The sequence below is a fragment of the Tinamus guttatus genome, unplaced genomic scaffold (assembly GCF_059628265.1).
Source record: "Tinamus guttatus ecotype Peru unplaced genomic scaffold, ASM5962826v1 Tinamus_guttatus_pri_ptg000417l, whole genome shotgun sequence".
NCBI classification, from domain to species: Eukaryota; Metazoa; Chordata; class Aves; order Tinamiformes; family Tinamidae; genus Tinamus; species Tinamus guttatus.
Window position 1 is genome coordinate 262136 of NW_028288951.1, and position 14341 is coordinate 276476.

The following is a 14341-nucleotide window of genomic DNA, read 5'->3' on the forward strand; positions in this document are numbered from 1 at the left end:
TCATGGAGCTGAGGCTCACCCTCATCTCAGTCTGTGCTCAGACTTCGTGCTCTTTCATCCCACAGGCCTTTGATCCTGTCTTGCCAAACGCCAAACCCTCAAACCAAGCGCCAACCCCAGGCAACCCTATAGCTCTGCCCAGGACACACACTTGCCAGGGCAAGGACAGAGAAGTGACCTCTCCAGTTGCCCCTTTCAGACATTTCTCAGGCTTCACCTTGTTGCTGAAGGTTGACTGAAGCCAAGCAGGGCTGCACTTGCTAGAATCCCAGTCCCATTCAGCAGTGAGCCCACATTTTCCTTCTTCATTATTTACTCTTACTGAAGCAGGAGCAGGGAGATTTGGCTTCCCCAAAACCATCCTTACTGTTCTGGACAATATTTGTGATTTCCTCCTTTGCAGCCTCTTCCCCTTTCCACATGCTGCCTTATTGACTTGAAGGCCATACGTCAGTTCTCTGTTTAGTCAAGCTGAGCTCCAGAGATGTTTCCTAATTTTACCAACTGTTTGTATGGAGCATTCTTCTTCTTGACAGATGCTTACTTAATGGCTGCCTTTCCTGAGGTCCTCCACCCTTCAGAGCTGCTTGGAGCTGCTCTCCTCAGAATGGGGAGCCTGGGGCCTTGGCCCCCAACAAGGACATGGTCACCGTGGGGACCACCCTTTCACAATGGCCTTATGGGCAGGCTACCACTGCCATCACAAAGCCCTGGTGGTTTCCATGGGGATGTTATTCTGATGCCCTGATCGAGACCACCGAGACCCTATCATGATGCCTTTGTGGGGACTGCGGAGGTCCCATCATGATTCCTTGGTGGAGACCTTGGAGAAATACGCCATCAAAATGTCTTGTTGAAAACCATGGGGATCCCATCATGCTGCCTTTCTAGAGATCCGTAGTAGAGATCTACACAAGGCCAGCTCTGTTGCTCTGCTCACTAATCCTCATCCCTACAATCCTGACAGGTTCTCTCTCCATCCCTAAGCAGAGCTCCCTGCATCCCCCTGCTCTCTCCAGGGGTTCCTTTGTCCACATCACTTGCACCTTTCCTGGCCATCCCAGCTTGTCAATTCCTCCCTCTTGCTGGAGTCTTCTTCTCCCCTGAGTCACTCCCAATTTAAAGCTGTCCTCACAGGATTGGCCACCTGGTTGATAACCATCAGGCCAGCAGATGGGAAGAGTCTGGAAATGTGACAACCTGCAGCCTTGCTGCCCTGCTGTGGGCTCTTCTCCAGGTCCTCCTCCAAATCCTACTGAAAAAAAAATGAAAAAGTAGAGAAAAAAAGAGGGGGAGAGCAGGAAAGACCTTTGCTATTTGTCCTCTCCAATTTCATCTTGTAATAAGCTGGTATGAGGGTACATGAAAGCAATATGAATTATAGTATAGGAAATGCAGAATAAAATCATGAATATTTAGGACATGTTTCTCCTTCTTGCATCACTGCATGCCCAGATGTGCAGGGATGCTGCTGCTGGAGGCATGTTCTGTGCATCACTGCTTTGTTCCAGAGCAAAGGCCACCACAATGGCACTGGCTGAAGACTCCAAAGCACATGGACAGACCAGCAGGTTGTGAGGAAGCTCCAAAAGTGCCTTTGCCCACTCTGCCTTTTGACAGCACCAGCAGCACCTTTACTGGCTCCATCAGGCCACCGGGCAGGGCAAAGGGGATACCCAGGGAGTGCCAGGCACCCAAAGGCCATGCCAGTGCCGTAGGGACCATGGGTGTATGCGTGCAGGTGCTGTAGGTGGGCACATGGACCATTTGTGACTGTCACACCTGCCTAGCCTGAGGGATGGGGCAGGATGGTAGATTTCTTGAAGCAATCTCTAGGAAAGTGAAGGTGCTGCTGAAGAAGTCCCTAGGCCTTGGTAGCCAGTACTCCATCCACTCTGAGGCCCTCATTAGGCCAGTCTCTGTTCACATCATCTGGCAGGGGGAGCAGAAATTTGGGAAAGGAGAGCTAGAAGGGTTTGAGAGGGCAGAGACTGGAGAAGAGACATGGCAGGGTGAGGATGCCTCCCATTTATGCAGCACCCTGGATGTAGATGGGATGGGGTTTCCCTACAGTTTGGAAGAGGGGCTTCCTGAGTGGGACATTTTCAGGTCTTCCAAGTAACCATGCTCTGATGAAACAAACTACAGTGCTGACACCAGTCTTTCCTAGTGTTTAGAGAGGGATAATCAGGGATTATTTTAGTTGACTGCAGTGCACATTTCCCAGGAGGAGGCGACACAAGGGGCAGAGAAATTGGTGAGTTCAGCTGTTCCTCTGCTCCTGAGCGGGGCCAGGCTCCTGGGACGGAGGCAGCTCATGGCAGCCTGTCAGCACTGCCCAGAGACAGCCGAGTGCAGGAGCAGCTCCTGTGCCAAGAGCAGCAGGGCTGCGGGCACTGCCTGCTGCTGCGGACAGCAGAGGAGAGAAGGCAGCGAGAGGGGAATGGCAGTGTGGAGCAGGAGGACAGAGGAGACCTTCACAGCTCTTGACACGGTGAGTTTTTGCTTACAGGACAATGCTATGGAGCTCCTTAAAGGGACATAAGAACCCATCACACCTCATGGCTGGCAGCATTTTTCTCTTCTGGCTTCTGCAGTGTGGAGGAAGAGGAGCTTCTTCAGAGCAGGGATTCTCTAACATACCACCTAAGGGCAGGGCATCCTGCTGCCTTCCCCAACAGAAACAGCAGTGATGTGAAGCCGGGTTGTGCAGACAGGGTGAGAGGTCTGCACTTCAGAGCAGGGTCCCTGCACCCAAAGGTGCTGTGTGCCGCAGCAGTGACTGTGTCGCCTGTGAAGGTCAGCACTCAGCCTGCCCAGGGAGCTCCCCACAGCACTGAGGGGAGAAGTTCTGGGTGGGAGGATTATCCTCTACCAGGACAGGCTCCTTCTCCTGCTGGGAGGGTGCTGCAGGGCTCAGCTCTGCTCACAGGTCTAGCTGTGAGCACATTTCAGGGGGCACTTTGCAAAAGGAAAGGCAAGGCAGGTATTTCCTGAAGGAGAAGCCAATGAGATGGTGCTTAGATGGTCCTCCCACTTGGTAAGAGGAAAATGGAAATGAAATGGTCAGATTTGGACAAGAGACTGATACTCATTAAGAGATTCAAGGAACGGCCAAAGAGTCTGCCAGGGATATCTGAATGGCCCCTCATCCATCCCTTAGTGCATAGACAGCACCAGCTTCTCCTGGGCTGCTGCATCAGGGTCTATCTGAGCTGCTCCTTAGCACATGCAAACATGGGGGTGCCCCTGGACAGTCCCCTGCTCCTGGGAGGTTTTTGCAGGGAGAACTGGGCTCACTTGTGAGTGTCGTTGTCCTTCATGTGAGTGAGGTGCAAGTACATGACAGTGAGGGGCAAGGCTCAGTGATGAGGCAGGTCCCACGACAAAGTCCTTTTTCTGCTGTTGGAATGCACAAGGGTTCGTGCTGAGAGTGATTGAAATGCCAAGGATTTCTGTTCTATCTAAGAATGCTCCCACATTGAGGAGGCACCTTTGTGTGTTTGTGTGTGCACCATCATATATAATATATATATATATATATATATACGCACATTTCTATACCGACAGACTCCTGCAGTGACCCTTTTGCAGTGAACACTTGATTTCCGCATATTGAAGAGCCCTGCCATGGAAGGGGAGGCCATCGACTCCTGCACATTTTGTGCAGCAAAGCTGCTCCTTCTCTCTGAAGTTTCTGGAAGACAGGCGCAGATGATGAAGTGCCATGAGGACAAGTACTGTCTCTAGACATCTCGACATGTAAAAAGAGGTAAGGTCTTTCCTTGCTTCCATTTGACGGTTTTCCTCCCTGGCTGGAGTCAGATCTGGTGTGACAGATTCAGATACAAATATCTCTGTTGAGGAGGGCAAAAGGTTGATGGGGACAAATCCTTCACAAAGCTCTTCTCCTTCAGACACAACCGGTGTGAGTGCTGTATTCAGCTCTGATGCTGGTGAATGGAGAATATTCCCAGCGGGTTTTCCGGGACAAGTCCCTTCCAAGCAATGCAAGACACCATTCCCAGGCATCTCCAGAAATACTAATCAAAGAGTAGTTTGACACATCCAGTTACACCTGCAGCACAGCAGAAACAACTCCTTTGGAGTCATGGGAAGTGGGTTTCTGCTGCAGAGAATACAGCCATTTCAATGTGTATCACCTGAAATGGGGCTGAAAGGGAGAGAGGAAATATGGGGGGATTTTTGAGAAACTGAAATGGTTTGGCTCAGACAAGTCTGCTCTAAATTTTTGCTTTCTTTCCTTCCTTGGACAGGACTCCCAAAGGACCTAATGTCCAACAGCAGCTCCTTCAACGAGTTCCTTCTCTTGGCATTTGCAGACAGGCGGGAGCTGCAGCTCTTGCACTTCTCGCTCTTCCTGGCCATCTACCTGGCTGCCCTCCTGGCCAACGGCCTCATCATCACAGCTGTAGCCTGCGACCACCGCCTCCACACCCCCATGTACTTCTTCCTCCTCAACCTCTCCCTCCTTGACCTGGGCTCCATCTCCACGACTGTTCCCAAAGCCATGCACAATTCCCTGTGGAACACCAGGGCCATTTCCTATTTGGAATGTGCTGCCCAGATATTTTCCTTCGTCTTCTTGCTTGGAGGAGAGTTTTTTCTCCTCACAGTCATGGCCTATGACCGCTACATTGCCATCTGCAGACCCCTGTACTACGGGACCATCATGGACAGCAGAGCTTGTGTCAAAATGACAGCAGCTGCCTGGTCCTGTGGCTTTCTCTATGCTCTCCTGCACGCTGGGAACACATTTTCCCTACCCCTCTGCCAAGGCAATGTGGTGGAGCAGTTCTTCTGTGAGATCCCCCAGATCCTCAAGCTCTCCTGCTCAGACTCCTACCTCAGGGAAGCTGGGATTATTGTGCTTGGTGCCTGTTTAGTCTTTGGGTGTTTCGTTTTCATTGTGGTGTCCTACGTGCAGATCTTCAGAGCTGTGCTGAGGATCCCCTCTGAGCAGGGCCAGCACAAAGCCTTTTCCATGTGCCTCCCACACCTGGCTGTGGTCTCCTTGTTTGTCATTCCTGTATTGTTTGCCTACCTGAAGCCTCCCTCCATCTCCTTCCCGCTTTTAGATATGGTTGTGTCCATTCTGTACTCGGTGGTGCCTCCAGCCCTGAATCCCCTCATCTACAGCATGAGGAACAAGGAGCTCAAGGAGGCACTGAAGAAACTCATCCAGTGGGTACAAGGTCAATAATAACAACTGTTTCATTCACTCACCAGGATATCTGGGATCAAGACTGTATTTTATCCATTTCTTTCTTTTTTAGTTCTCTCTTTTACATCCACCTTAAAATAATAAATAATAAAATAAAGATACCTAGTTTTTGTCACGTCTGCACAGGAATCTCTCATTTAGCACTTAAACATAGACCGTAATAAAGCAGGAAGCCAGGCTTCCCCCTTCACTAGCAGAGAGGGGGGATTCTCTGAGCCGCTTCTTGGAGCTCCCTTGGATGTGCTCAGTGCAGGGAGGAGAGTTTCCCTCTGCAGCGTCTTTTCCAGCACTGACACCAAGGGACCTCTGGGGTACAGAGTCATGGCGGGACAAGGGCAGGTGGGCTGAGACCAGGGGTCCAGTGTTGTTTAGGAGATCTCAGCTCTCATGGCTATGGTTAGAGTGTGATCTCAAATCTCTCTAATATGAGAGAAATGGCAACCAAGTGTCACCGCCTTCCCATGGCAGTTCATCTTTCCTGAAGACACATTCCAGGAGGGCAGCAGGACTTTCTCTATTTAGAGTTGGCCGCCTCATTTCCGTGTGGTCCACCTGGCTGTGGTCTGTATGGTTGTCAGCTCTGGTCTGTTTGTCTACTTGAAGCCCCCCTCCATCTCCTCCCCATCTCTGGATTTGGTGCTGGCTGTTCTGTACTCGGTGGTGCCTCCAGCAGTGAACCCCCTCATCTACAGCATGAGGAACAAGGAGCTCAAGGATGCCATTAGGAAAGTGATTTCATGGACCTTTTTAAGCAGTGCTAATTTTTCCACATCTCTCTGCAAATGACTCTTTCTGTATCCCGTAACTGGATTGAGCATTGCTTCTTCATGTTATTTTTATTGCGGCTTTTATTAGGGATAATAATTGTTATCATGTTCCTACACAACTACTTGTATTAATTCCCCTTTTTACAGTGTCTGCTCTGTCTCGCCTGATACCCTCAATTGTGTTGAATGATGGACAAGGACTGGCTCCCTAACAGTATCTCTGTAATAAAGTAATTTCTATCAGTACAGTGCGTGAAAGCTGGGCTTTTCCTCCAAAGCTGGTGTCAAGAATAGGCCCAAGGACTTGCACCCCTCAAGGGCCTGCTGAACAGGATTCTCCATGGGTTCAGCAATACAGAGCTCAGGATCATGTAATGGTCTTTCGGAGACCGAGGGCTGGTTTGAGAATTCCCCTATCAGAGTCCAAGGATAGTGGAGACGCTGAATGGTCATGGATTTACACATGCACAGCTCTCCTACGTATTAAGGCACAGTGTCAGATGGCTGTTCTCATGGAGGGGAAGCTGGCGGTGTCAAGAGAGCACAGAGATCCTCCTGGAACAGCATATGCCTGGATGGACTGTGAGTAGAGCCTCATAAAGGGAGAGCTCCTCAAAGATGGAGTTTCTTAGAGGTAAAGCACTGGGTATTCACAGGCAAAAGAGGACTCTGCAGTCTCAGGAGAGGCAGTGAGGACTCAACTGTCAGGAAGAAGGGAGAACAGAGAGCCCTCTGGGTCACCATCTATCAGATACCAGGGCAGGATGTATAGGCACAACTGGACACAACGAGCACCCTTGGAAATGCTCTGCAGTCCAGGTGCCCTGGACTGTGCAGTCATCTGCAGTCCCCCGGAGGGATTAGAGGTCGTGATACCCATTTGGTTGGGTCTGACTCCTACCCCCGCTCACAGGGGCAGTGAAATGTCACCCTTAGCCACTTTACTCCCCCCTCTCCTCCCTCCATATCCTTCCCAGCTCTGGATCTCTCTGTACTGGCCATTCTGTACTCAGTGGTGCCTCCAGCACTGAACCCCCTTGTCTACAGCATGAGGAACAAGGAGCTCAAGGAGGCACTGAGGAAACTTCCTCAATGGGTACAATGTCCGTGCCAAAATCTGTCCTGTGTGCAGTCACTTGTCATTCCCATGTACTTGGCATGAAACATGTGCTCTTCATTTATTTCTTTCTGAATTTTGACTCTTACATTCCTGATAAAATAATAATAAATAATTATTTTAAATACAATACAAAAATACAGTAGGAACAAAAGGCTGACTAGGGAAAATATGGGCCTGCTGCTGAATGGGCCAAGAGCCCTGGTGAGAGAGGACACAGAAAAGGCCACCTTTCCCACTGGCTTTAGTGCTAAGAGTGACCCTCAGGAATCCTAGGCCCTGGAGACCATGGAGAAAGGAAGACTTTCCCTTGCTGGAGAAGGATCTGAGTAGCGCTCACTTCAGCAAACTGGACACCCACAAAACCATGGGCTCTGAGGGGACTCTCTTGCACTGTTCAGTGCCCACATCTGACAGAGCTCCATGAACTGGAAGAAATCGAGTCCCTCCAATTACACTGCTTGTACCTCTGGCCCTTGGCAAGCGACCTTCACACATCAGAGACTCTCTGAGTACCACCTGATAGATGCAAAAAGGGGCTCACATTGGAATGCTGCATTTATGGCACTGCATCTCGCAAGGCTTTCATGCCTCCTGATGGTTAGCTTGCTTCCCTTTACCCCTTCTCTGTTTGTCACACTGCACCATTGCATGTGTCACGATCACATCTCAAAGTGCACAAGTGGCAGTTCCTCCTCTGGTGTTATTCCTGTGTTTCACACCTCAGACAACTTCACCTGCCACCTGCATGGTCAAAGTGACAACTGGGAATAGAAGAAGCTGAGAGCAGGGAAGGACCTTGCTCTACCTTCCTTGGTCTTGTTACAGGCATTGCCTGCTTCAGACTGGGCTGCTTTTTCTTGGAGAGTAGCAAGGGAAGAGGCATCTTTCCCTTTTAAAAGTCATCAGGCAATAATTTGCATCCTGCTTGTAACACACACTTGCTACTCAGGGCCATAAGGGCCAGGGGCTTGGGACATGCAAAGGAGCACAACGAGAAAGAAGAGCACCGGCACAGCTCTGGGGCACATGGGGCGAGGGAAAGAACCAGACGCCACTGGAAAGAATGGTCTTATTTCACTATTAATATTAAGTCAGTACAGAATGATACATTTAACAAAAAAAAGCTTATTACACACTAGTTTTAGCATCAGACAAAATAAGCAAGGTAATGCCCCTAACCATTACTATATGAGAAAGGGAATAGTGATTAAAAGATACATCACCAATTGCCTAAATTTGCCATCATATGTCATCATCTTCCAGATCCGCAGTTGCTGGGGAGTCCCTGTTGTGGCGAGGATTTGGAGAACCTTCTCAGCAACTGGGAGGTCTTACGTGGTGCATCCACCCGTGAGGTCTCCAAAATCACAGCAAGAGTGTCCATCTTTTATAGAGCCAAATCAGCAAATCATGACAACTTGAATTTTCTTTGTGAGCGGTAACATCTGATGTGGCATACTTTCCCTATCATGTGGGATGCGGATCTGCTCAGAGCCCAGGCCTTGGATGGGAGGGTTCCCTTCAAGGTCAAAAACAACTGCACGAAGGCTTAAAAAAGCTACAGTTTAATAATCCTCCGTGCAAGCTGGCATGAGCAATTCTACAGGCGAGTTTGTGCACTGCAAAGGTAGTGCCGTATTCATCTCTAAGTCAACCCCGACTCGGGACTGTCGTTCAGGCCCTGGCACTTCAGTTCCTCACGTTCCACTCTGTCGTGACACACCAGGTTATATTCGTTCCCACATTGTGGGGCTGCCAAGAGATTTCCTTGGTAGTGGGAAGCAGCATGAAAAGAGGAAACAGGACCAAAATACAGCTTGGGAAGCTCAGATTGGGCAATAGGATGAAGAAATATCACTTGAAGGGTGGAGCAGTGGTGCTACAGGGCACCCAGAGTGAGTCTGTCACCACCCATGGCTTTGTGTTCCAAGAAACAGCCACTGAGGATGGAAAAGCTCTCAAGGATGGGAAGGAGAACCTCTTGTGAGAACTTGCTGGGGAAGCAGATTGGGTGTCCATAGTCTGCAGGGACACAGGTGCAGGTCTAGGACGACCTGTGGTAGAAATGGCCAAGGGCGCTGTCAAGGCCCCAACAGAATGGAGGTCTTTATCCTCTTGACTATGGCTGTTGTGTCTGTCACTGAGGCCTACCAGGAATCATCAGGACTTCTTTGCCCCCTTTATCCTTCTCGGGACCCTGGGAGGTGTCGTGTGTTTGTCCTGCACTCAGCATTGCACACCCACACCCAAACACTGATGCCAGGGAAAATGTGGGCAACACATAGAGGAAAGGATCTCCCTTCCCAGGGTTTCTCTGCCTCTGCTCTGCAGAGAAGACAGACAGAGAAGACAGTTTCTCTGCCTGTGCTCTGCAATTTTCCTTGATAAAACACATCAAGGGTGTATTCAGCATCAGAGCCACCTGAGTATTTTTTCTACCTAACTATTACCAATGATTATATTTTTTAGTTTTAACCAGCCCCTGGTGATTTGTTGTAGTTAATGGCCTCAGGGGGATCCATTAATGCTCTACAAAACTTTAGGGTTTCCTTCTGACTTTGACTTCTTCACGGATTTCATCAATCTCCTCTCAATAGCTGCAATTCATGGACTCAGCTCCAAGTACTGCATGCAGCTCATTAAAAAGCAAAAAGCCCTGATACACCAGGACTCTGCCTGCAAAGTCCTTCAAGTGTCCATGGCTAATTGGAGAGGTTTGGGGAGTGTAGCTGAAAGCTGAAGACAACAATTATATACAAGTATTTCATCTTTTTAAGGTTTTGCATTATTATTCCAAAGAATAGGTGATAGCACACTGCCAGCTTGCAGCCATCCAGAGTGACTCCTAATGAAGTCAACACACATATGAAAAGCAGTGTCCCGGAGATCAGGCACTGTATGCACAATCTTCCTCCCCACCTCCCCATCCCTGCTATTTCCCTCATCAGCCTCTTGGAAATTTAAATCACTCTTGCTGAAATCCAACCTTAGTCCACCTAAGTCTGCATTGAATGTTATAGCTCACCTGCCCCAATTCTCACCTGCTCTACTTAGACAACTGGCTGCCAACAGGCACAGGGGGATCTTTTTTTAGCTACAAGGAGACAAAAAAATAAAGCAGAGTATAGTTTCATGGCAAATAATGACACTCTTTGAATGTATGCAAAGTCCATACAATCTGTACATATAGTAAGGACTTGGATAATGGGGTAGACTGCAGAAAGACAGAGCAAGCTTTAACCTCCCTAAAGGGCAAACCAGCCGCTGGTTCTCTGAGTGAACAAAGTATTGGGAGGAGTCACAATGTGTCCAGATAGTGCCCAAAAGGGGATGTTAGAAATTGTCACTTGAAACAGGACATGTGGGAATGGGAGGCTTAGGTAGATGCACAGGACACAGGGGAGAGAATGGGCCAAGACCCCCGTAATGACGAGCTGGGCTCACAGCATCACTGATGAGCTGCCACAGACTGAATAAGCAACCCAAAGAAGTCCTTCCTTTGGCAGTGACTTGGAAAGCCACATCTCTGGAAGGGTTCCAGGGAGACGGGGTTTTCTCTTCGCGAAGATGGTCTCCAGGACTACGCAGAGATGAGGAAGAGCAGGAAGGGAGGTTGCAGGGATATTCACCAGCTTCATCAGCTGCAGAGAAGGGAGCTGCTCATCTCACAAACTGCTGATTGAGTAAAATGAACTTCAGTTCTTGCTCGCAGTGATCCTGCTGCTCTCCAACAAGGCTCCCACCTTCGGGAGCTCCTTCCCAAGGGGTCACACAGAAACTGTCACTGCAAAGACCCCTGTGGATCCCAGGATGTGGCAGTAGCTGCTCAGGGCTGCAGGCTGCCACAAGAGTCCTGCCTGAGGGTCCCACCTTGCTCAGGGGACAACGTGGCAGCCAGGAATCCTGGAGATGGGGCTTTCCCAAGCCCCAAGGCTGCCATGGGGCAGCTCCAACCCTTGTGTGGGCGCTGGGGGCAGAAGGAGAGAATCCAGGGCAGGTTTCCCTGGCACTGGCTGCCCCTCTTCTCCCCCACGCCGGGGTGGGCAGTGCTGGCTGAGCCCAACACAGCAGCTCACACAGCCCCCCAGGCCCCCACACCAGCACCCCCAGCACCCGCAGCCCCGAGCTGGGCTCCCCTCCCTGCCCCGGCCCCGCACAGCCCCCAGCACAGCCAGGAGCCCCGCGGGGCCTCACAGCCAATGGCTGCGCTGGGCACGAGGAGGTCACTGCTGCCGCAGCCCCTGATAGGCCAGCTGCAGGGAGAGGGCGTGGCTGCTGCTTGGGAGGTCCCCGCTGCGGGCAGAGCTGATTGGGCAGCAGCAGGGCTGGCTCTGGCTGGTGACTGTGAGGTCACCGCTCCCGCAGCGCCTCATTGGGCAGCAGCCGGGCCCTGCGGGGCTCTGCGCTGCTGAGATCATCTCCGCGGAGCAGCTGCTGAGCCCGGGCTGGGCTCCTGGCGGGGAAGGGCTGGGGAGGCCATTGCTGCCCTGGAGGGCAGGGCCAGAGAGCTGGGCGGGACGGCGCTGTGACGTCATGTCTTTGTGAGTGCCTGATTGGCCGGCAGCAGGCAGGCAGGCGTGGGCGGTGGGTGGGGGGTCTCTGTGGTGAGAGGAGCTGAGAGGGCAGCAGTGGTTCCTGTGTGGGGAAGGGGTTTGAGGAAGCTGCTGTCTCTGAAGGCCTCAGGCAGCAGCAGGGATGTGGTGGGTTTGCACCTGTGAGGTCACCTCCACCTGAGCAGCTGGTTCTAGGCTTTAGGGTTGTGATTCAGTGGCACAGAGCCTCGTTGGAGGGCTGTAGCTAGCAGTGTCCCCCAGAGGTCCAGTCCTGTTCAGTTTATTCATTAATGACCTGCATGAAGGGACAGAGTGCAGCAGGTTTGCTGAGAATATAAAACTGGGAGGAGTGGTGATGCTTGGTAGGGCTGTGCAGGCATTGAGAGGAACTTGGAGAGGCTGGAGAGCTGGATGTAGATGAACCTCATGAAGTTCAACACAGTCAAGAGCAGCACGTGGGGAGGAATGACTTCATGCACCAGGACAGTTGGGGTTTCACTTGCTGAAATTCAGCTGTGTGGTGAAGGACCTGTGCATCCTGGTGGCCAAGAATTTGTCCATGAGCCAGCATGTGCTGGCTCCTGTGGCGGAGAAGCCCAATGGTGTCCTGGTTGGAGAGAGGATCTTATCAGTGTTTATAAATACCTTAAGAGAGGATGTTCAAAGGAGGAGGGCAGCTCGTGTCATCAGAGGCTCTCTCTGTAAGTCAATGCCATGGAGATGGCCCAGTCAGGCAGAGAAGAGACCTGGAAAAGAGTACCCTCCATTCAGCCCTGTTGTTATCCAGAACTTGCTGATAAATCCTTCAGGAATGTCTCCAGATGGTACCAAAGGATGTGAAGTATTTCCAGTGGGGCACTGGAGAAGCCCTTTCTACTCCCCTGCACCAACAGGCCTCTGCACTGGGCACAGCTGTGCAAGAAGCCAGGACTTTGGGGCTGTTTGGGGGTTTGGTGTTTTGTGAGGGAACCAGGCTTTCAGGGTGCTTTCAGGCTGGGTATTTTTCAACACTAGAATTGAAGTTGCGTGGGATGAAACAGCACAAAACATGGCCATGGCATGAGATGCTTTGATGGACCTCAGTACAAGTTTCTCCTGGGAGTTGCTCTTTTTGTGCAAGTCAGATGTAGGACAATATAGGACAGGTCAGATGTTTCCTTCTTTAGGCACCAGAGTAGCTTTTAAGCAGCAGGAATCATGTTTCTTAGTTGCTACATACGATTAGTAGGAAGAAGGTGCCTCTCGGCTAAGAGCACAAGAGGGATCCTGAGCATTTTTCTGTCTAACTTTTAAGTGGGAGTAAATTTTTACACAGACATTATTTTACATGATGAATCAGATCTATCCACCATTCTTGATCCTACCTATCCCTTTGCTGTGTTACAGTGTGAGTTAGTTCTGTGTGGACATGAAATGGGCCATTGGGGCTGATTTTGCACTTCTAGTATAACCTTTGCACAACCTTTGTGCCTCTGGCTGGATTAGACTGCTTTCTTTGTAGCACTTCTATTTTATAAGAAGAGCGGGGCTGTGGAAGGTCAGCTGAGATGTCCTGCTCACGGGGTACATGGCCTTGCATGTTGTTTCCTGTAAAACTAGAGTGTAATATAAATTTCCTTCACAAGTGACCAATAAATTTCTGCAATGGAAGGAGGTTCTGGGAAGAAGATAGGGTGTGATGGACCACAGTTCTTGCAAGGAAAGCTAAAGGGTGGGACTGTAGGGTGGCCCTTGTTTTAGATAAGCTGCAAGACCACTTCAGTGGAGTAGTTGACCGTATTCCAGCTGAGTGGATCAAGTGGTTGCACAAATGTCTTTGACCATATTAATCAAAAGAGAGTGAATGTCTCCCTGAGTGAGCCAGACCAGCGTGTGTTGGGTAGGGGGAGTGTGGACGTGCCTCAGCTAACACAGATTATAAAAAACAAAATTTAAGAAAGAAATAAAAATGGGATCTGGAGCTGTTTTCATGGTATTCCTTTCTGGCAGCTGGGGATGCTCAGTGTGGTGGCAACGAGCGTGTTGTAAAGACAGGTTAATGGGAATCCCATTTGTACTGTCCCACACCTGAGTTCCCATCCAGCTGTGGGGCGGTCCCTGGCCAGCTCAATCCTCCTGCAGGTCCCCATATCCCAAGGAGAGGAACAGGCCAGGCTTGCGTGACCTCTCTTGTGCAGCAGAGCCCAGCAGGTCCTGCAGCCCAGCTGCCTGCGGAGCCCTGTGTGGGGCACAGCCTGGGGTGGGCAGGAACCGGCTCCTCGGCTGCCCCAGACCTGACCCCGCTGAGCAGCAGCCCCCATTTCCCTCCCTCCTTCCTTGTGCTCTGGATGTGCTGGCAGGAGGCCTCCGCGTTGCCCTCCCCTCCCCTCGCTCTTTCCAGCTCCAGCCGAGCTCTGCATTTCCTCTCTCCATCCCTGCTTGCACAGAGCAGGTCTCGATGCTCCCCCGGGGCAGCCCGTCCCCTCCTGCCCTCTGTGCACTCCCACCCGGGCACCCTGGGCGCTGGTACTGCTGCCAGGGCAGAGGTGGAGGATTCCCTGGAGCGGCTCCGCAGGGAGCTCCCAGGGAAAAGCTGTGCCCAGCCCCAACCCCAGCGTGGCAGAGGGGGCTGCCCTCTCCCACCCACCTGGTGGTGCCAGACCCACCTCAGCCCAAT